This window comes from Triticum urartu, chromosome 2 (assembly GCF_003073215.2).
Source record: "Triticum urartu cultivar G1812 chromosome 2, Tu2.1, whole genome shotgun sequence".
In the NCBI taxonomy this organism is placed as follows: domain Eukaryota; kingdom Viridiplantae; phylum Streptophyta; class Magnoliopsida; order Poales; family Poaceae; genus Triticum; species Triticum urartu.
The window spans coordinates 696,989,652-697,014,147 of record NC_053023.1 but is presented as its reverse complement, the minus strand read 5'-3'; the positions used below and the strand labels follow the sequence as shown (position 1 = coordinate 697,014,147).

Below are 24,496 nucleotides of genomic sequence, written 5' to 3'. Positions count from 1 at the left end.
GCTAAAAAAATCAAATAAATTTTCATTCGTATATGTTTTGAGAATAGAGTTGTATGTGCCATACATGTATTTCTTGCAATCAATTCAAAACAAATCAAACATATATCCCTTCCATGTAGTTCTTTGGGAAGTCAATTCGCTGCATGCAAGAAAATTAGAAAGTAGGTAGTTGTCTAAGGTTTAAAATGTAGAACCGGCAAACTTGATGATATGCATGCTCATAGTTTCCTGTCGATCGAGTGTTGCTCCTCTAGTTATTGAACACCCGATCTTGTTGCCAGCCTCTTGGATAAGTAGATTCATTTGCAAAAGCTTAGCTTCTTAGTGTCTGAATTCAGGAGGAACTGTACATAAGTACTTGGGCTGGTGTAGTAGCAGTACACATGTAGCACGTTTTCCACTCATATCTAGACACGACATAATGCTTGCTATCTTTGAACATTGTCCATTCTGCAAGGCTATTTGACTGTCGTCAATGTGACTGCACTTGGTGGCATTGGTATTGGTACCAACAAAGGAAAGTGATTTTTACCAATTCATTATCCCATGCTGAAACAAACCATGTGGAAAACAACTGAAAAATCACATCTCACTTCAAAATACTTAAACTATATTTGTTCCCGATTTAAAAAAATACAAATTTTATATGTGATGAGTCAAATATAAAAATTAGCCCATTTGATACATTGCAATCACAACCCTAATATTACACATCAACTTTCAGTTACTCTGATCCAGAAGACTGGTTACAAACCGGTCAAAGAAGCAAACAAAAAAAAAACTCATCACTGAAACAAATAAATGAATATGATTTAAACTTCATTATGCAGTTACTGTCTTTCGCTCCAAGGATGTTGAGAATCATATAAAATATGGTTATGGTTTATCTATATTAGCAAGACCACAAAAGCCCCCTCACTTGAGAGTACCACAAAAGTCCAAAACAATTGTTCTCGGAGGGCTCTTCTCGGGGTGAATTAAACTTTTTCCGCCTGCACTATGCATTAAATTAAAATTTCTCAACAGTTTTTCAATGGCACGAGAGTTTTAGTACTATCCTCCTAGAACTAATTTTGGTACTAGCATGTTTGTTACTAAAGGCAAGTTAAGAGGAGGTCATAATATACTCCCTCTGATCGATATTAGTTGTGGTTGATTTAGTACTTGAACTAAATCAGCAATAACTAAAAAGGAGTGCCGAAGGCTTCATGTAACTTCAGTATACACTCAAAGTTTGAAACAAGATTTATCTTCTATTTCTACATGCAATTGAATACATTTCGCAATCACCAAAAATAATACGGGCTTAAATTAGACTATGACAACCATAGAAATAAAAAAATGGGAAATATTTTTGTCCTTACCTTGATACCTCAGCAGCCAAATTACTATTTCATTGCCAAACACAACCTAAAGAATGAATCACATTACTGCTATAGTTGGTGAGATGTTGTCAAGCTTAGTGACAAACAAAAAGATCAGAATGTACCATACCTTCAGCTGGTGACCTCTTGGAGTTAAATAAAAATAACTTCCAAAACGAAAAGTGAGATGTTGTATCTGGTGCCTCACCCAAATACACTTATGTTCGTTCTCTTGCAAGAACTGTATATATTCAGTAGCCTGCAATAGAAAATGGTGTCAAGAAAACCCAACTTAATAAAATGGGTTGCAACGTATAATCAATAACCTTCTAGGTGTGTGCCATATCACTTTTATGAAAACCAGAACAAAGTTATTTATATGCATCTCTAATTAGAACCCAAACGAAATTAATAAAATCTCTGAGGCGAAGAACACATACAAATTAATGGACTAAAAAATAGCAGGATTGAGCAGAACAACCCCACTGTTGCTTGTTGGAAAGGGTAATCATTAAGACTTTATAAGGTCGATCCATCACGAACCAAAGACTGCACAAATGGTCAAATTCTGTACAAAAAAAATCAATACAGACTACCGTTAACTAATACCTCAGGGAGCACTTTGAAGCAGGGAAAATATCATGACAACTTTATTAACATGAGTCTCGACAAGTCGGGTATTATACATTTTTCAAGCTTGACCTCCTATATGGAGTATCTTATACAGCAGAGCAAGGTAGAAATAACAACTGGGATAATAAAAGGAATTCCTACTCAAGTCGACCGACCAAAAGCTAATTCAAATATGTGACTTCAGAATCCACTCTATTTGCTAAAAATGGAAAAGCAAAACATGGATTATATCAATAACCTTTAAAATAGTTATGTTACATTTACATGATAGCTTAGAACTACTTAAATTAGCACGGTGAATCTACATAAAATAGTGAAAGAGAACTCACCAGCCTTGCTAGTTCTCTCTTTTGGTTGCCCACAGATCTCACAGATTGTTAGAGTTCACCAACGATTGCTTGTCCAAGTAGTAAAGAAATCATAACTCTACTTTTCTTTGAGCAGTAATCGTAACTCTACCTAGCCAGGTGATACATGTAGCTCCTAGGTTGTATCAACGTGAGTTGAAGAAGTATAAACAGCAAATAGCGTTACATGCCAGTGTGTGTGTGTGTGTGTTGCTAGCTAGTCCATCAACATAATCCACCTGCTAGTCGACCAATCAATCCATCGACTGGATCCATCTCAAGGCAAAGCTAGCTAGCTACGTTGTTAGCTGATTCAGTCCATCCCAAGGCAAGCCACGTTTGCTCTGTGTTCGTTTTGCCATCGGCCGAAAGCGTCGGGCAAGAGGAATATTGGTTCACGGGCACTTAATTAACCGACCAGAACGAAGGAAAGGATCGAGATGCACGCACCTGTGACAGAGTCCTGATGGGGGCAAAGGGCTTAAGTCTGAGCTGTTTGCCTTCTACGGGTCCTCGTTGTTGGGGAACGTAGCAGAATTTTAAAATTTTCTACGCATCACCAAGATCAATCTATGGAGTCATCTAGCAACGAGGGAGAGAGGAGTGCATCTACATACCCTTGTAGATCACGAGCGGAAGCGTTCAAGAGAACGGGGTTGATGGAGTCGTACTCGACGTGATCCAAATCACCGAAGATCCTAGTGCCGAACGGACGGCACCTCCGCGTTCAACACACGTACGGAGTAAGGACGTCTCCCGCGCCTTGATCCAGCAAGGAGGAGGGAGAGGTTGAGGAAGAGGGCTCCAACAGCAGCACGACGGCGTGGTGGTGATGAAGCTGCAGTACTCCGGCAAGGCTTCGCCAAGCTCTTATGAAGGAGGAGAGGTGTTGGGGAGGGGAGGGGCTGCGCCTTGAATGTTGTGTGCAGCCCTCCCCTCACCCCTCTATTTATAGGGAAAGGGGAAGGGGGCCGACCCCCTCTAGATGAGATCTAGAGGGGGGGCGGCGGCCAAGGGGAGGGGGGCTTGCCCCCCAAGTAAGGGGGCGCCCCCCCTTAGGGTTTTCCCCAACCCTAGGCGCATGGGCCCTAGGGGAGGTGTGGTGCCCCAGCCACTTGGGCTGGTTCCCTTCTCCATACAGCCCATAAGGCCCTCCGGAAGAGGTGGACCCCTGGAACCCCTCCGGTGGCCCCGGTACAATACCGATATGCCCCCGAAACTTTCCGGCGACCATATGACAACTTCCCATATATAAATCTTTACCTCCTGACCATTCCGGAACTCCTCGTGACGTCCGGGATCTCATCCGGGACTCCGAACAACATCCGGTAATCACATATACAAGTCTTCCTAACAACCCTAGCTTCACCGAACCTTAAGTGTGTAGACCCTACGGGTTCGGGAGACATGCAGACATGACCGAGACGACTCTCCGGTCAATAACCAACAGCGGGATCTGGATACCCATGTTGGCTCCCACATGCTCCACGATGATCTCATCGGATGAACCACGATGTCGAGGATTCAATCAATCCGTATACAATTCCCTTTGTCAATCGGTACGTTACTTGTCCGAGACTCGATCGTCGGTATCCCAATACCTTGTTCAGTCTCGTTACCGGCAAGTCACTTTACTCGTACCGTAATGCATGATCCCGTGATCAACCACTTGATCACATTGAGCTCATTATGATGATGCATTACCGAGTGGGCCCAGAGATACCTCTCCGTCATACGGAGTGACAAATCCCAGTCTCGATTCGTGCCAACCCAATAGACACTTTCAGAGATACCTGTAATGTACCTTTATAGTCACCCAGTTACGTTGTGACGTTTGGCACACCCAAGGCACTCATGCGGTATCCGGGAGTTGCACAATCTCATGGTCTAAGGAAATGATACTTGACATTCAGAAAAGCTACAGCAAACGAACTACATGATCTTTGAGCTAAGCTTAGGATTGGGTCTTGTCCATCACATCATTCTCCTAATGATGTGATCCCGTTATCAATGACATCTAATGTCCATAGTCAGGAAACCATGACTATCCTTTGATCAACGAGCTAGTCAACTAGAGGCTCACTAGGGACGTGTTGTGGTCTATGTATTCACACATGTATTACGATTTCCGGATAACACAATTATAGCATAAAAAATAGACAATTATCATGAACAAAGAAATATAATAATAACCATTTTATTATTGCCTCTAGGGCATATTTCCAATAGTCTCCCACTTGCACTAGAGTCAATATTCTAGTTACATTGTGATGAATCGAACACCCATGCAGTTCTGGTGTTGATCATGTTTTGCTCTAGAAGAGGTTTAGTCAACGGATCTGCTACATTCAAGTCCGTATGTACTTTACAAATATCTATGTCTACATTTTGAACACTTTCACGAATGGAGTTGAAGCGACGCTTGATACGCCTGGTCTTCCTGTGAAACCTGGGCTCCTTGGCAATGGCAATAGCTCCAGTGTTGTCACAGAAGAGGGTCATGGGGCCCGACGCATTGGGTATGACTCCTAGGTCGGTAATGAACTCCTTCACCCAGACTGCTTCTTGTGCTGCCTCCGAGGCTGCCATGTACTCCGCTTCACATGTAGATCTCGCCACAACGCTTTGCTTGCAACTGCACCAGCTTACTGCCCCACCATTCAAAATATACACATATCCGGTTTGTGACTTAGAGTCATCCAGATCTGTGTCAAAGCTAGCATCGACGTAACCCTTTACGACGAGCTCTTCGTCACCTCCATAAACGAGAAACATTTCCTTAGTCCTTTTCAGGTACTTCAGGATATTCTTGACCGATGTCCAGTGTTCCATGCCGGGATTACTTTGGTACCTTCCTACCAAACTCACGGCAAGGTTTACATCAGGTCTGGTACACAGCATAGCATACATGATAGACCCTATGGCCGAGGCATAGGGGACGACACTCATCTTTTCTCTATCTTCTGCCGTGGTCGGGCATTGAGCCGTGCTCAATCTCGTACCTTGTAATACAGGCAAGAACCCCTTCTTTGACTGATCCATATTGAACTTCTTCAATATCTTGTCAAGGTACGTACTCTGTAAAAGACCAATGAGGCGTCTCGATCTATCTCTATGGATCTTGATGCCTAATATATAAGCAGCTTCTCCAAGGTCCTTCATTGAAAAACACTTGTTGAAGTAGGCCTTTATGCTTTCCAAGAATTCTATATCATTTCCCATCAACAGTATGTCATCCACATACAATATGAGAAATGCTACAGAGCTCCCACTCACTTTCTTGTAAATGCAGGCTTCTCCATAAGTCTGCATAAACCCAAACGCTTTGATCATCTCATCAAAACGAATGTTCCAACTCCGAGATGCTTGCACCAGCCCATAAATCGAGCGTTGGAGCTTGCACACCTTGTTAGCATTCTTAGGATCGACAAAACCTTCCGGCTGCATCATATACAATTCTTCCTTAAGGAAACCATTAAGGAATGCCGTTTTGACATCCATTTGCCATATCTCATAATCATAGAATGCGGCAATTGCTAACATGATTCAGATGGACTTCAGCTTCGCTACGGGTGAGAAAGTCTCATCGTAGTCAACCCCTTGAACTTGTCGATAACCCTTAGCGACAAGCCGAGCTTTATAGATGGTCACATTACCATCTGCGTCTGTCTTCTTCTTAAAGATCCATTTATTTTCTATGGCTCGCCGATCAACGGGCAAGTCAGTCAAAGTCCATACTTCGTTTTCATACATGGATCCTATCTCGGATTTCATGGCTTCCAGCCATTTGTCGGAATCTGGGCCCGCCATCGCTTCTTCATAGTTCGAAGGTTCACCGTTGTCTAACAACATGATTTCCAAGACAGGGTTGCCGTACCACTCTGGTGCGGAACGTGTCCTTGTGGACCTACGAAGTTCAGTAGCAACTTGATCTGAAGTTTCATGATCATCATCAACTTTCTCTCTAGTCGGTGCAGGCACCTCAGGAACATTTTCTTGAGCTGCGCCACTTACTGGTTCAAGAGGTAATACTTCATCAAGTTCTACCTTCCTCCCACTTATTTCTTTCGAGAGAAACTCTTTCTCTAGAAAGGACCCATTCTTGGCAACAAAGATCTTGCCTTTGGATCTGAGGTAGAAGGTATACCCAACAGTTTCTTTAGGGTATCCTATGAAGACGCATTTTTCTGACTTGGGTTCGAGCTTTTTAGGTTGAAGTTTCTTGACATAAGCATCGCATCCCCAAACTTTTAGAAACGACAGCTTAGGTTTCTTCCCAAACCATAATTCATACGGTGTCGTCTCAACGGATTTCGACGAAGCCCTATTTAAAGTGAATGCGGCAGTCTCTAAAGCATAGCCCCAAAATGATAGCGGTAAATCGGTAAGAGACATCATAGATCGCACCATATCTAATAGAGTGCGATTACGATGTTCGGACACACCATTACGCTGAGGTGTTCCAGGCGGCGTGAGTTGTGAAACTATTCCACATTTTCTTAAGTGTGTGCCAAACTCGTGACTCAAGTATTCTCCTCCTCGATCTGATCGTAGGAACTTGATTTTCCTGTCACGTTGATTCTCAACCTCACTCTGAAATTCCTTGAACTTTTCAAAGGTCTCAGACTTGTGTTTCATTAAGTAGACATACCCATATCTACTCAAGTCATCAGTGAGGGTGAGAACATAACGATAGCCACCGCGAGCCTCAACACTCATTGGACCGCACACATCAGTATGTATGATTTCCAATAAGTTGGTTGCTCGCTCCATTGTTCCTGAGAACGGAGTCTTGGTCATCTTACCCATGAGGCATGGTTCGCACGTGTCAAATGATTCATAATCAAGAGACTCTAAAAGTCCATCTGCATGGAGCTTCTTCATGCGTTTGACACCTATGTGACCAAGGCGGCAGTGCCACAAGTATGTGGGACTATCATTATCAACCTTACATCTTTTGGTATTCACACTATGAATATGTGTAGCATTACGCTCGAGATTCATTAAGAATAAACCATTCACCATCGGAGCATGACCATAAAACATATCTCTCATATAAATAGAACAACCATTATTCTCGGATTTAAATGAGTAGCCATCTCGTATTAAACGAGATCCTGATACAATGTTCATGCTCAAAGCTGGCACTAAATAACAATTATTGAGGTTTAAAATTAATCCTGTAGGTAAATGTAGAGGTAGCGTGCCCACGGCGATCACATCGACCTTGGAACCATTCCCGACACGCATCGTCACCTCGTCCTTCGCCAGTCTCCGTTTATTCCACAGCTCCTGCTTTGAGTTACAAATGTGAGCAACCGCACCGGTATCAAATACCCAGGAGCTACTATGAGTACTGGTAAGGTACACATCAATTACATGTATATCACATATACCTTTCGTGATGCCGGCCTTCTTGTCCGCTAAGTATTTGGGGCAGTTCCGCTTCCAGTGACCACTTCCCTTGCAATAAAAACACTCAGTCTTGGGCTTGGGTCCATTCTTCGGCTTCTTCCCGGCAGCTTGCTTATCGGGCGCGGCAACTCCCTTGCCGTCCTTCTTGAAGTTCTTCTTACCCTTGCCTTTCTTGAACTTAGTGGTTTTATTCACCATCAACACTTGATGTTCCTTTTTGACTTCTACCTCTGCTGATTTCAGCATTGTAAATACTTCAGGAATGGTCTTTTCCATCCCTTGCATATTGAAGTTCATCACAAAGCTCTTGTAGCTCGGTGGAAGCGACTGAAGGATTCTGTCAATGACCGCGTCATCCGGGAGATTAACTCCCAGCTGAGTCAAGCGGTTATGCAACCCAGACATTTTGAGTATGTGCTCACTGACAGAACTATTTTCCTCCATCTTACAGCTGAAGAACTTGTCGGAGACTTCATATCTCTCGACCCGGGCATGGGCTTGAAAAACCATTTTCAGCTCTTCGAACATCTCATATGCTCCGTGTCTCTCAAAACGCTTTTGGAGCCCCGGGTTCTAAGCTGTAAAGCATGCCGCACTGAACGAGGGAGTAATCATCAGCACGTGTCTGCCAAGCGTTCATAACGTCTTGGTTCTGTGGCACGGGTGCGTCACCTAGCGGTGCTTCTAGGACATAATCTTTTTTGGCAGCTATGAGGATGATCCTCAGGTTCCGGACCCAGTCCGTATAGTTGCTGCCATCGTCTTTCAGCTTGGTTTTCTCTAGGAACGCGTTGAAGTTGAGGACAATGTGGGCCATTTGATCTACAAGACATATTGTAAAGATTTTAGACTAAGTTCATGATAATTAAGTTCATCTAATCAAATTATTAAATGAACTCCCACTCAGATAGACATCCCTCCAGTCATCTAAGTATAACATGATCCGAGTTAACCAGGCCGTGTCCGATCATCACGTGAGACGGACTAGTCAACATCGGTGAACATCTTCATGTTGATCGTATCTTCTATACGACTCATGCTCGACCTTTCGGTCTTCTGTGTTCCGAGGCCATGTCTGTACATGCTAGGCTCGTCAAGTCAACCTAAGTGTATTGCGTGTGTAAATCTGTCTTACACCCGTTGTATTCGAACGTTAGAATCTATCACACCCGATCATCACGTGGTGCTTCGAAACAACGAACCTTCGCAACGGTGCACAGTTAGGGGGAACACTTTCTTGAAATTATTACAAGGGATCATGTTATTTAAGCTACCGTCGTTCTAAGCAAATAAGATGTAAAACATGATAAACATCACATGCAATCAAATAGTGACATGACATGGCCAATATCATTTGCTCCTTTGATCTCCATCTTCGGGGCTCCATGATCATCGTTGTCACCGGCATGACACCATGATCTCCATCATCGTGTTTTCTTGAAGTTGTATTGTCATCTATTACTTCTACTACTATGGCTAACGCTTTAGCAATAAAGTAAAGTAATTACATGACGTTTATGTTGACACGCAGGTCATAAATAAATAAAGACAACTCCTATGGCTCCTGCCGGTTGTCATACTCATCGACATGCAAGTCGTGATTCCTATTACAAGAACATGATCAATATCATACATCACATATATCATTCATCATTCATCACAACCTTTGGCCATATCACATCACAAAACACTTGCTGCAAAAACAAGTTAGACGTCCTCTAACTGTTGTTGCAAGTTTTTACGTGGCTGCTATAGGTTTTCTAGCAAGAACGTTTCTTACCTACGCCAAAACCAAAACGTGAATTGCCAATTTCTATTTACCCTTCATAAGGACCCTGTTCATCGAATCTGAACCGACTAAAGTGGGAGAGACAGACACCCGCCAGCCACCTTATGCAACTAGTGCATGTCAGTCGGTGGAACCGGTCTCACGTAAGCATACGTGTAAGGTTGGTCCGGGCCGCTTCATCCCACGATGCCGCCGAATCAAGATAAGACTAGTAACGGCAAGCAAATTGACAATATCGACGCCCACAACTACTTTGTGTTCTACTCGTGCATAGTAACTACGCATAGACCTAGCTCATGATGCCACTGTTGGGAACATAGCAGAATTTTAAAATTTTCTATGCATCACCAAGATCAATCTATGGAGTCATATAGCAACGAGGGAAAGAGGAGTTGTAGGATCGAAAGTATGTCTAGAGGGGGGGTGATTAGACTACTTGACCAAATAAAAACTTAGCCTTTTCCCAATTTTAGTTCTTGGCAGATTTTAGCTATTTTAGGACAAGTCAAGCAATCATCACATAATTCAAGCAAGCATGCAAAGAGTATATTGGCAGCGGAAAGTAAAGCATGCAACTTGCAAGAATGTAAAGGGAAGGGTTTGGAGATTTCAAACGCTATTGGAGACACGGATGTTTTTCCCGTGGTTCGGATAGGTGGTGCTATCCTACATCCACGTTGATGGAGACTTCAACCCACGAAGGGTAACGGTTGCGCGAGTCCACACAGGGCTCCACCCAAGGGCAATGGTTGCGCGAGTCCACGGAGGGCTCCACCCACGAAGGGTCCACGAAGAAGCAACCACCCACAAAGGGTCCACGAAGAAGCAACCTTGTCTATCCCACCATGGCCAACGCCCACGAAGGACTTGCCTCACTAGCGGTAGATCTTCACGAAGTAGGCGATCTCCTTGCCCTTACAAACTCCTTGGTTCAACTCCACAATCTTGTCGGAGGCTCCCAAGTGACACCTAGCCAATCTAGGAGACACCACTCTCCAAGAAGTAACAAATGGTGTGTAGGTAATGAACTCCTTGCTCTTGTGCTTCAAATGATAGTCTCCCCAACACTCAACTCTCTCTCATAGGATTTGGATTTGGTGGAAAGAAGATTTGAGTGGAAAGCAACTTGGGAAGGCTAGAGATCAAGATTCATATGGTAGGAATGGAATGTCTTGAACTCAACACATGAGTAGGTGGTTTTCTCTCAGAACATATGAGTAGGAATGATGTGTGTGTTCTAATGGCTCTCTCACTGAATGAGAAGGAGGTGGAGGGGTATATATAGCCTCCACTCAAAATCCAACCGTTACACAGATTTCCAATCTCGGTGGGACCGAATAAATAAACTCGGTCTGACCGAAGTAGTAAACCTAGTGACCGTTAGGAATTTCGGTGGGACTGACATGCAACTCGGTAGGACCGATTCGGTTAGGGTTTTGGGCATAACGTAATCTCGGTGAGACCGATTACACAAACTCGGTGGTAATTAGCTAACCAGAGAGTTGGTCAGGCAAACTCGGTGGGACCGATTTGCTCTTTCGGTGAGACCGAAAAGTTACAAAGGGGAAACACTGAGTTTACATTGCAATCTCGGTGGGACCGATTCGCTCTTTCGGTGGGACCGAAAAGTTACGAAAGGGAAACAGACAGTTTGCAACCCCATCTCGGTGGGACCGAGATCCTTATCGGTAGGACCAAATTGCTAGGGTTTGGCAGTGGCTAATGACAATTGAAACTCGGTGGCGCCGGATAGGAAAAATCGGTAGGACCGAGTTTGGCTTAGAGTTTAGGTCAAATGTGGATATGGGAAAGTAGTTGAGGGTTTTGGAGCATATCATTAAGCACATGGAGCAAGAGGCTCATTAAGCAACACCTCATCCCTCCTTGATAGTATTGGCTTTTCCTATGGACTCAATGTGATCTTGGATCACTAAAATATAAAATGAAGAGTCTTGAGCTTTTGAGCTTGAGCCAATCCTTTGTCCTTAACATTTTGAGGGTTCCACTTTCACATCCACGCCATGCCAATCATTGAGCTTTCCTGAAATAATCATCTTGGAATAGTATTAGCTCAATGAGCTATATGTTGTTATGAATTACCAAAACCACCTAGGGATATTTGCACTTTCAATCTCCCCCTTTTTGGTAATTGATGACAACATATAGATCAAAGCTTCGACAAATGATAATAAGCATGAGTATATCGTCGCTTTGAGAAGTATGTGATAAGTAAGAGCTCCCCCTAAATTTGTGCATATATAAAATTTGCTTTGGACTGCAAATGCACAAAGAGTTAGAGTCATGGGTTACTCTTCCGTGTCACATACATCTTGGTGGAGCGCTCAAAATGATAAGAATGAAATACATGCACTCATCACCAAGAATAGTGAATGATCACAAGCGATAGGTAGCATGATAATATTTAAGCAAGCATTAAGGAAACATTAAGTGTAGCTTATGATCAAACACATGATCATCGATGTCTCACAAATACTGACATAGTATCAAGCACTCAAAAGCAGAAAAAGGTTCGAAAAGACCACCAAATAAAACAAGAGAGAAAAGCAACACTCTCTCTCTCTCGAAGCCTATGATCTATACATCTTATCCCCCTTTGGCAACAAGTTACCAAAAAGTTCCTAGAAAATGCATAGTGCTAAGTCATCGCTCAGGCTTGATCTTCAGGTGGTGGTGGAGTCCGGATCACTCCAAGGACGAAGGCTTCTGTAGATGCTGAAGTAGTCGCTGGAGTTGGAGCTGAGGTAGACGCTGGAGCTGAGGCTGTGGCTGGTGCAGACGTTGTGGCTCTGGTGTCAGCAACTGGCAGTGCAGACGACCTTGGACCTCGTGGCACTCTAGAAAAAGCATGAGTTGTGGTCCTGCCTCTCCTCTCGTTCATGTCCTCCTGGAGCTGCTCCACTACAGACTGGACTTCTGTTACCTTGACATCCAAGTCATAGAACTTCTGTTCCATGATCCTCTCTAGGCTCTGCTGATTTTTGGTGAGGTTGGCTAGACTTTGCTCAATTCTCAGCGAGGATGCAATCAAGTAACTGAGCTGCTCTTGCTTGGTCTTCAAGAAATAGTCAGATGCCTCCTCTTGAGTAGGCATCCTTGCAGCTTTTTCCTTCTCCGCCTTCTCCTTCTTTGCATATGCTTGTGCAGACGATGGCTCATTCTCTGTCATCACAACTTCATTGTTCTCAAAATCTGGGCGGATGGAGTCGTACTCGACGTGATCCAAATCACCGAAGATCCTAGTGCCGAACGGACGGCACCTCCGCGGTCAACACACGTACGGAGCGAGGACGTCTCCCGCGCCTTGATCCAGCAAGGAGGAGGGAGAGGTTGAGGAAGAGGGCTCCAACAGCAGCACGACGGCGTGGTGGTGATGATGCTGCAGTACTCCGGCAGGGCTTCACCAAGCTCTTATGGAGGAGGAGAGGTGTTGGGGAGGGGATGCGCCTTGGATGTTGTGTGCAGCCCTCCCCTCACCCCTCTATTTATAGGGGAAAGGGGAAGGGGGCCGCCCCCCTCTAGATGAGATCTAGAGGGGGGCAGCGGCCAAGGGGAGGGGGCTTGCCCCCCCAAGCAAGGGGGCGCCCCCCTTAGGGTTTCCCCCAACCCTAGGCGCATGGGCCCTAGGGGGGGTGGCGCCCCAGCCCACTTGGGCTGGTTTCCTTCTCCATACAGCCCATAAGGCCCTCCGGAAGAGGTAGACCCTCCAGGTGGACCCCCGAAACCCCTCCGGTGGCCCCGGTACAATACCGATATGCCCCGAAACTTTCCGGCGACCATATGACAACTTCCCATATATAAATCCTTACCTCCGGACCATTCCGGAACTCCTCGTGACGTCCGGGATCTCATCTGGGACTCAGAACAACATCCGGTAATCACATATACAAGTCTTCCTAACAACCCTAGCGTCACCGAACCTTAAGTGTGTAGACCCTACGGGTTCGGGAGACATGCAGACATGACCGAGACGACTCTCCGGTCAATAACCAACAGCGGGATCTGGATACCCATGTTGGCTCCCACATGCTCCATGATGATCTCATCGGATGAACCACGATGTCGAGGATTCAATCAATCCATATACAATTCCCTTTGTCAATCGGTACGTTACTTGTCCGAGACTCGATCGTCGGTATCCCAATACCTTGTTCAGTCTCGTTACCGGCAAGTCACTTTACTCGTACCATAATGCATGATCCCGTGATCAACCACTTGATCACATTGAGCTCATTGTGATGATGCATTACCGAGTGGGCCCAGAGATACCTCTCCGTCATACGGAGTGACAAATCCCAGTCTCGATTCGTGCCAACCCAACAGACACTTTCAGAGATACCTGTAATGTACCTTTATAGTCACCCAGTTACGTTGTGACGTTTGGCACACCCAAGGCACTCCTACGGTATCCGGGAGGTGCACAATCTCATGGTCTAAGGAAATGATACTTGACATTCAGAAAAGCTACAGCAAACGAACTACACGATATTTGAGCTAAGCTTAGGATTGGGTCTTGTCCATCACATCATTCTCCTAATGATGTGATCCTGTTATCAATGACATCTAATGTGCATAGTCAGGAAACCATGACTATCCTTTGATCAACGAGCTAGTTAACTAGAGGCTCACTAGGGACGTGTTGTGGTCTATGTATTCACACATGTATTACGATTTCCGGATAACACAATTATAGCATGAACAATTGACAATTATCATGAACAAAGAAATATAATAATAACCATTTTATTATTGCCTCTAGGGCATATTTCCAACACTCGTACCCCATCTGCTCCGCCACATGTGTCCTCCCCATGGCCGCCTGCGATGAAGATGATCCGTCGAATTCACATAGAGGACGCACACCCAAATCATGGAAGCTGATGGCCGCGGAAGACGTCTTGGAGCAAGTGGATGGAGGGCGGAGGCGGAACATGGCTCAACAGCGAGAAAGCCAGACGGCGAGCCGTCGGCCATCTTCGCCACGACCGAGTCGAGTGAAGTTTCTCGAGAGAGATTAGATTGGAATCGAGGGGGGTGGAGGGGATTGAGACAGAGAATAGATGATCCTCATGCAGATGGGAGTGCGGGGCCGGCAGCGACGTCCACGGCCAAGACCGCAGCCATGACAACCAGGAGAGGACGATGATGGGAGCAGCGACAGTGAATTTCTCGTGAGCGGAGAGATTGGTTGGGCTGTTTCTCTTTTCTTTGGGGTGAGGGGAGATGGAGGATGGGACGTGTGTTCGTGGGTGGGTCATGGCCTTTGTTTTTCTTTCCTTTCTCTGTGCTATTTTTTCGAAGCAGTGGGTAGTTTTCCTGATTTTTTAACGTGCGAAGGGTGGGGGAAGGGGTATCGATAGGATAGGAGGTCGAACCATCACGACGTTTGATTCTCCTTTAATAGTAGAGATTCTCACTGTTTCACTCTGTTCATTGGATTCATGAGAGTCATATTTTTTAGGGTTTTAATCATTTATGTCACTAGTTGTTTCCCACTACTCAGTTTTGCAATTAGAGATTACAACTCATCACAAATGTCATTGTTCCTTGAGATGGTTCCTCAAAAATGCCATTAGATATCTCAAAAATGCCATCGTTCCATTAGATGTTTGCTCAAAAATGCCATTAACATTGTTATTGTCTAGACCCCTAGACCCACATGTCAAAAATACCACTAGACCCACATGTCACCTCTCTCTATCTCACAATTATAAGTGTGGGCCCCACTTGTCTAGAGTAAGCAAGCGAATAATTTTAGAGAAAAATAAGAACACTGTTGGGATCAAGTGAGACCCATACTTTATTGTAATGAGATAGAAGAAGAGCTTGGTCCATAGGTATTTTGTTCATTATAACATGTCAAATGAGATTTGAGCTAATAGTAATGGTGTCCGATGGCATTTTTGAGAAGTTAAATTTCTAGTGGCAAAACTAAGTAGTGCGACATAAGCAGTGGCATAAATGATAACCCCCCCCTACACACACACTTTTAACACACTATAGATGCAGACACGCTCATACACTCACCGTTATGAAATCACTCATGCACATCCTACCCCTATGAGCACATCCGAGAGATTGAGCCGGCACATCAGAAATAATCCAGGAAAATGCGACCACCAATGTTGTGTAGGATTTGAATTCTAGTGGGTTGGTTCCATCACAAGAAACCTAATAACCATCTAAGTTACGCTCAGTTGATAACAGATAAATGGATAAAAGCATCTTCAACAGGTGATATATCTTAAATACACAAATAGTTTTACATCATTAAAAATAAATTATACGTCACCTGAAAGATTTTTGCTATAACAGATGATATAAAATAGAGCACCATTTTGCTCCAATAGGTGATGTATATTGGACACAACAATTGCAGACATATTGAACATATTCATACCAAACTCATCTCAAATGAATCACAGACACTACAGATAATTTTTTCATCACACATCACGCAAATTGTTCAAGTTATTACAAAAATTGGTCATCACACATCACGTAAATTGTTCATCACACAAATTACTCATCGCAAGAGAAGATGAAATTAGGGTTGTTGTTCCCCATGCCACTTCCACCACTCCATGACATCCTTTCAAAGACCATCATGCGTATTGGCATCTCAAATCTCATGGTACGTCTTAACAAAGCATCAGATTTGATCCTCCCTTCGGCTTCACGGGTTTCCCCATGAGCTCATAAAAGGTGTAATCCAAATCTTCATCACGCTTATTCCCAAGGATCATGTTGTGCATGATCACGCACGCCGCCATGATGTACCAGAGGACCGCTTGATCCCAAAACCTAGACGGTCCTCGTACAATAGCAAATTCGACTTGCAAAATTGCAAAAGCCCTCTCCACATCTTTCCTAGCGGTTGCTTGAGCATTATGAAAGTAGAGTTCTTTCTTACCTTGGGGACTTTGGCTTCACAAAAGTAGACCACCTTGGATATGTCTCGTCCGCAAGGTAGTAGCCCTTGTTATGGTGCGGCCATTTTCTATGAACTTCACCGATGATGATTCTCCATTGACTACCTTGGCAAAAAGAGGTGGCCGCTGGAGCACATTAACATCATTGCAAGATCTCTGCATCGCCAAATGTGCATGCCAAATCCATGTCTCCTGATTGTCCACGGCCTTAAGAATGATGGTGGCATCTGATGGTGTCCTGGACTAGGGGGTACTCACCACGTCGTCTCCCGACCAGCTGGATCGGGCCGAGGACCCCCATGGCGATTCACTCATGGGCCACTTCGGGCAGCCCATGCCGCACAAGAGGAAGATTCCACAAGGCTTGGTGATCAAGACAAGGACTCCTCTTCGCCAACGTTTTCGACTAGGACTCTCGTTATCCTAGGCCTCCAGTACATTATATAAGCCGAGGCCAGGCTAGTCGATAGATCATTATGACATTATTCACCATACCCTGAGGTTTTAGACCACAACATATGATCTCGAGGTAGATTAACTCTGTACTTGATACTCCATCAATATAAATAAGAGCAGGACGTAGGGTTTTACCTCCATCAAGAGGGCCCGAACCTGGGTAAAACATTGTCTCCTTCGTTCCTGTTACCATTGATCTAGGAATCCATAGATCGGGACCCCCTACCCCGAGATCTACAGGTTTTGACACCAACAATGGTGCTTTCATTGAGAGTTCTGATGTGTGATCGGCAAAAGATCAATGGCTCGCCTGCAGATCAACTGCGACATCGGCATCTTCGTCGTCGGCTCGACTGGTCACCTTGGCTTGACCGAGGACTGTGCCCTGCCTCCAATCATCATGTTCAGACGAGGGCCTTCATCAACATCAACTCCGATCTCTATCATGATCATGGAGGAATCAACCATGGAGCTCGGGGGCTCAACGTCAACATTTCCCTCGGGCGACCGTGCTATTTTTCTGAATAGCAAACTTGTATCCGCTACCACCACCTCCTCGAGCATCGCTTTGATGATTCCTTTGGTGGACTTGTGCGAAATTGAGGCTACAATGACCCTGTAAAATTCCGTCGCCTTCCGATGGAGGAATCTCCGGTGATCTACGATATACCGGAGGCCTGTCGAGTCTGGATGGGAATCTGAATGAGTTTAGGGCGTGGTCTCCAAAGCCTAGCTCGAAGGTTATTTGGAAGATCCAACCATTCATCTTCTGTGGAATTTCCATATCTGCCACCTCTCAAAATTTCATCTTGATCCGACATTCAAACTCCCGGAACCTTCCGATTAGTGCATCATTTTTCGGATCTGTTTTCTGCATGAACACGAATCCGACCTGAGTTCATCCCTTTTCATGAACGAGATATTGGACAACCATTTGGAAGAATCTCTTTCTAGGGTATTGTGTTTTATTTCCGAACACATGCTCACAAATTTCGCTCCTTTTCGGAGGTAATCTTCACCGTCATGCCGGTGTCAAACCAGCCCTAACTCCACGTCTGCCGACCTGCGCCAGACGGATCGTGGCTTCATCGACCGGGCCCAACCTTATCGGATCATCATCTCGACAAGCCGAACAAGAGTTCGGGATCGTGAAGGCTAAATCGTCACCAATATCATCGCCAGACATCGCTGCATGGTCACTTCAGTAAGCGGGCATTGACCGCGTCACAAGATCCGGCCTGCATCGGCATCACCGCACTATTGCTTCTTCAAGCCTGAATGCAACCTCTGCGTCCGAAGATCGGGAGTCAATTCTGGCCAGACTCACCTCTCTTATCTCGAATCCAGCTTCAAGTCTGGACCCGACTTCGGCGTCTGAACACCAGGAGTCAACCCTGGCCGGGCTCACCCCTCGCACTATCGTACCGGAGGACGACTCCGAAGAAAACCCAGATACTAATCCGGCGAGGTGTCGAAGCAGGTCGGCATGGTGGACATCGACTTGGTTGGTCAGATTACGTCTTCGTCCCGGCACGAGCTCGGACCTCGTCAAGGATACCGAGTACACTAACCAGCTAAGTCGCCTCCATGCTCAGTTTTTTCTTTCATTTTATTAATTCTTGTTTGGTTCGACCAAACATTATACTTGTGTTAAACAATAAAGTTGTTTGTTCAAACATTTATTGTTGAACACTTCTTTTTTTCGGCACCTCGGTCATGAGGGTTTTCGTCACCTCGGCTGGACCAGGGGCTTCGGCTCGTCACATCGACCGTGCGGCATCGCCACTTCATCAAGCCAAGCTCTTCGCTCGGACACCTCGGGATTGGCTTGGGGGCTGGGACCTTGACCCGCTGCAAGCTCGGCCCGCATCATCAACGCCGAACACATTAATCAGCTAAGTCACTTTCATGCTCAAAGTTTTAAATTTTTTAATTTGTGTACGGTTCGACCATGCTCGCGTGAGTTGTTTGTTAAAAGAAACTCCCTTTGTCCATGTTAACTAAGGGCTCTTAAAATTTATATGAGCCGTTTTATAATAAATGTGTTTTCTTCTTGTTCGTTGCAAAGTCTTTTTCTATCACTCCTTCCTCGATTCGAGTATGTGGTCAATAGCCGGATAGCCTGGTTTCTCTCTAAAGCCGCTCAAGTTTAGTTTGCTAAACCGGCCTGAGAAGCACTCCGCCTTAGGGATAGGAGGTTGAAGCCGAAGGCTAAACCACTCGTAGTCTTGAGATCGGATGTGTCATTTTAAAGCACGACGGAAGCACAAACTAATTTTAAGACCAATTTTCAGATTGGCACCAAAAAAAACTTACCATAGTTCGGACGTAAAGTTTCTGCATAAAGTTTTAGCTTATGGCACTTTTGATCTATTTGTGTGTTTTTCTTTTATGAGGCGGGACATCCTCTTGACCGGGGTACCCTGTGTAATAATCTAGCTTGGGAAATCTTTTTCGACCCATAGTTCGGCATTTTTGCTGCCTGCACCTCAGTGTTGGGTCCGAGCATAAATCCCGCAGTATACTGCCGGACACTTTTTAAGCATCGACAATATCAACGGGGGGCTGCGACTTGAGCTGAACCCACCAAAAGCCAAGGTACTCCGAGGAGTCCTCGGCAAAATGTTCTCGAATATTGCTTTATATGCATCAGTTTCGAATTGTGTATTCGGTCAATAGTTGGGTTGCCTGGCTCCTGTGCTTGCCTCCTATGTTTCACTTTGTTCGGCTAGGTGCGCAAAGGGATAACCACTGCGATTGTGCTTCGAGCTAGCATGGTTAAGCGCCTCCGTGGAGAAAGCCGAAAACTGACTGTCACAATAAGCGTAAACTGGTCAGCGATCCGATGACTGTATTAAACTATAAGATCGATAGAGGTCACCCCGTGTTAAATGACGGTCTGTTCATAACATTGGCCGAAGTGTTTATGGCTTGACCTCAACTATCGCCGAACAATAACCGGGGGCTAGTAACTGGCCTCCCAACTTTTAGCTCCTATGAGTAAGTGAAAGTTATAAAGCCCGCATATCTAATTGCCTTGTTTCTGCTAGCACAACCGCCTTCGGGCACCGACACGTCGGCTAAGGGTTGCCTTGTTATTGCGGAAACACCCTACGTAGCATCTACAAAGGGGTAGAAGCCAGTGATGGGCCACTTTCAAATGATAAACGGTCACAACGGAGTCAAAATAAACATATATCATCAGTGTTTGTATTCATTATACAAGTGTTGCCTTCCGTAATTATCGTTATAAAGCCATAAATATGCATCAATTTGACTTAAGATTTTGGCCAAGCTGGGTCGCCTGGCTCCTGTGCTTAACCCTACATTCCCGATAGTTCGGCTAGGCGATAAAGGGAGCATCTCTGTGATTGTTACTACCGGGTCATCCGAGTTAGTACCTCAGAATGGGTGAAGCCGAAAGCTAGTCATCTTAAAGGATATAATTGGTCGGCAACGATGGAAGTGAAAATTCAGGTCCGCTAAAGACCACATAATTTGGGAACTTTCTCCAAACTAAATCCTTAGTATTTTCCTCCCGCATTGATCGGAGCTGAGGTTTCGTGATCATGATCAGCATGGCAACCCAAAGAAAGGAACTGATGGCGGAACTATTTTCTTTGGAAGATGTTTCTTCATATAACATATCTCTTTGTGTACCTTTGTTTATAAAACGTATGGCCAGTTTGCCTCGTTTGCCACAAATCTTTGCCCTCATAAAGGCTTTAAAAAGTGGGACAAACAATCCCTGGCTACTGGCCGAGGACGTTGAAGCCAATGGTCGGTCAACAAAGTTTTGTACAATGCAGATCCGAGCATTACTGATGTAAAGTACTTGGGTACATAGAATCGTTACGCATAAATTGTGAGCAAAAATCAATTTTTCCGCATCCAATCTTTTAAAGAGTCAATGGCACGGTCTCTTTGAGACAACCGAGCAGCTGACATAACGCTCTCATAGTTCCTTATTGGCATTGATTTCCTATTGATACGTCTCCAACGTATCTATAATTTTTGATTGTTCCATGCTATTATATTATCCATCTAGGATGTTTTATATGCATTTATATGCTATTTTATATGCTTTTTGGGACTAACCTATTAACCTAGAGCCCAGTGCCAGTTTTTGTTTTTTCCTTGTTTTTGAGTTTTAAAGAAAAGGAATACCAAACGGAGTCCAATTGACATGCCAATTTTTGATGATTTTTTATGGACCAAAAGAAGACCCCGGAGTAAAAGAGTTGGGCCAGAACAGCCCCGGGCCGTCCACGAGGGAGGGGCACGCCCACCCCCCCCACGAGCGCGTGGGCCTACCTCGTGGATGACTCAGGCACCTTCTTGACGTGAGACCGACGCCAAAAATTCCTATAAATACAGAAACCTCCAGAAAATAACCTAGATCGGGAGTTCCGCTGCCAGAAGCCTCCGTAGCCATCGAAAACCAATCTAGACCCGTTTCGGCACCCTACCGAAGGGGGGAATCCCTCTCCGGTGGCCATCTTCATCATCCCGGTGCTCTCCATGATGAGGAGGGAGTAGTTCACCCTTGGGGCTGAGGGTATTTACTAGTAGCTATGTGTTTGATCTCTCTCTCTCTCTCGTGTTCTTGAGTCGGCACGATCTTGATGTATCACGAGCTTTGTTATTATATTTGGATCTTATGATGTTTCTCCCCCTCTACTCTCTTGTGATGAATTGAGTTTTCCCTTTGAAGTTATCTTATCGGATTGAGTCTTTAAGGATTTGAGAACACTTGATGTATGTCTTGCATGTGCTTATCTGTGGTCACAATGGGATATCACGTGATCCACTTGATGTATGTCTTGGTGATCAACTTGCGAGTTCCGTGACCTCGTGAACTTATGCATAGGGGTTGGTACACGTTTTCGTCTTGACTCTCCGGAAGAAACTTTGGGGCACTCTTTGAAGTTCTTTGTGTTGGTTGAATAGATGAATCTGAGATTGTGTGATGCATATCGTATATTCATACCCATGGATACTTGAGGTGACATTGGAGTATCTAGGTGACATTAGGGTTTTGGTTGATTAGCGTCTTAAGGTGTTATTTTACTACGAACTCTAGGGTTGTTTGTGACACTTACAGGAATAGCCCAATGGATTGATCGAAAAGAATAACTTTGAGGTGGTTTCATACCCTACAATAATCTCTTCATTTGTTATCCGCTATTAGTGACTTTGGAGTGACTCTTTGTTGCATGTTGAGGGATACTTATATGATCCAATTATGTTATTATTGCTGAGAGAACTTGCACTAGTGAAAGTATGAACCCTAGCCTTGTTTCAACACATTGCAATACCGTTTTAGCTCACTTTTATCATTAGTTACCTTGCTGTTTTTATATTTTCAGATTACAAAAATCTATATCTACCATCCATATTGCACTTGTATCACCATCTCTTCGCTGAACTAGTGCACCTATACAATTTACCATTGTATTGGGTGTGTTGGGGACACAAGAGACTCTTTGTTATTTGGTTGCAGGGTTGCTTGAGAGAGACCATCTTCATCTCATGCCTCCAACAGATTGATAAACCTTAGGTCATCCAATGGAGGGAAATTTGCTACTGACCTACAAACCTCTGCACTTGGAGGCCCAACAACGTCTACAAGAAGAAGGTTGTGTAGTAGACATCAAGCTCTTTTTTGGCACCGTTGCCGGGGAGGTTAGTGCTTCAAGGTATATCTTTAGATCTTGCAATCGAATCTTTTAATTTCTTGTTTTATCACTAGTTTAGTTTATAAAAGAAAATTACAAAAAAGGAATTGAGGGTACCTCATATGCTTCATCTTTTTAATATCTTCCATGAAAATAAGGATTCCGATAATTGTGCCAAATTGCTAGAGGAAGAATGCATTAGAATGTTTGGCACTAAATCTTTGAATGATGAGCATGATTGCAATGTTGTTATTATGAATTCCTTGAATATCCATGGTACTAATGATGATTGCACTAGTCATGCTGAAAATGTCTCTTATAAGCATGTCAATTTTTGTGGAGTGCATAGAGTTTGCAAGTACACACCAAATAGGGAAGATAGATCTTGCAAGAGGCATAAGTATTTAGAAACTAAATGGTTGCAAGAAAGGCTAGATGCTTGTGCTGAAGATTTAAAATTTCTTTGCCATCCTTGTGAACTTTGCAATGAACGTGATCATTTAAATATCCAATGCAAATTGTTTCATGATCGAATCGTGTCCACAAATTGTGATGACTTTATTTCCCTTGCACATCATAATGAACTTAGTTTGCTCCTGGGTTATGAAGAAATGAAACGTATAACTAAGGATATTCCAGAATTTGCCCTTGATAAAGTTCTTGATTTTGATCTAGAGGAAATTTATGTGTATTGTGTGGTGAATTGCATTGAGAATCCTTATATTACCAATTACATAAAGTCTAGAAAATAAATAGAAGATGAAGAGAATACTAATGAAAGGGAAGAGATTTCCCAATACCCTCCTATTATTTCTTATGATGAACCAGGTAACGAGGAGGAGCCTTCTATTCAACCAATCTCATTAATAAGGAGATCCAAAAAGAGGGATAAACCCATACTTAATGTGAAGAAGAAAAAGGAAAGACAGAGAAGTAAAGGTAAAGAGGTATCACTCCCAAATGATGTTGCTCCTATTACACATCGTGATGATGATAATTGTTATACTATTGGTGCTATCCATACTATTAATGATGAGAGTGATTATGCTTATGATATGAAAAGGCCCAAGCTTGGGGATGCTATGTTTGATGAGAATGACATGTTTGAGAATGTATTTGCTGCAATTAATGTTTGTCCCAAGCTTGGGGTTGCTATGATTAATGAAGATGGTATTTTTAGTCTCCCAAGTTTTGATGAGAAAATTTACTATGATGATAGCATGCCTCCTATTTATGATGATTATATTTATGAAAGTGGGTTTGGAAGAGTGTCAACTTTAGGAAGTAATGATCCCACTATTTTGGAGTGTGTTGAATCTTATTGTGATAATTATGAAAGTGGATTTCGAGAGGTCATGACTTTATTTAGTGACGAATCCACTATTTCGGAAGAGTTTTCAATTGATTATGAGAACAAAGTTGCTACTTATGATGATTATTGTGATGACACTTATGCTATAAAAAGTAGTGATGATTATATTCATAAAAATTGTTATGATTATGATTACCCCTTTTCTGAACATTACTCTTTTAATGTGGAAAGCATTTATAGTATTCGGGTTTCTTATGTTGCTCCCACTATTCCGAACGACAAGAATTTTGCTTATGTGGAGAGTAATAAATTTTCTATGCTTGTGGCTCATGAAAATAATGCTTTATGCGATAGTTATATTGTTTAATTCATTCATGATGCTACTGAAAATTATTATGAGGGAGCAATATATTCTTGTAGTAATTGCAATAATATCAAGTTTCCTCTCTATGTGCTTAAAATTTTAAAGTTATGCTTGTTTTGCCTTCCTATGCTAGTTGATTATTGTTCCCATAAGTTGTTTGCTCACAAAATCCCTATGCATAGGAAGTG

At 43.7% G+C, this 24,496-nt stretch overlaps 1 long non-coding RNA gene across 1 annotated transcript; it reads right to left on the bottom strand.

Moving 5' to 3' along the window:
* Positions 1–805: 805 nt before the first annotated feature.
* LOC125534189 lies at positions 806–2,138 on the bottom strand. Its single transcript, XR_007294416.1, has 3 exons — positions 1,805–2,138; positions 1,365–1,623; positions 806–992 (listed from the first exon to the last, which is right to left on the bottom strand). It is a non-coding gene; the product is annotated as an uncharacterized LOC125534189 (long non-coding RNA).
* Between the last annotated feature and the right edge of the window lie 22,358 nt (positions 2,139–24,496).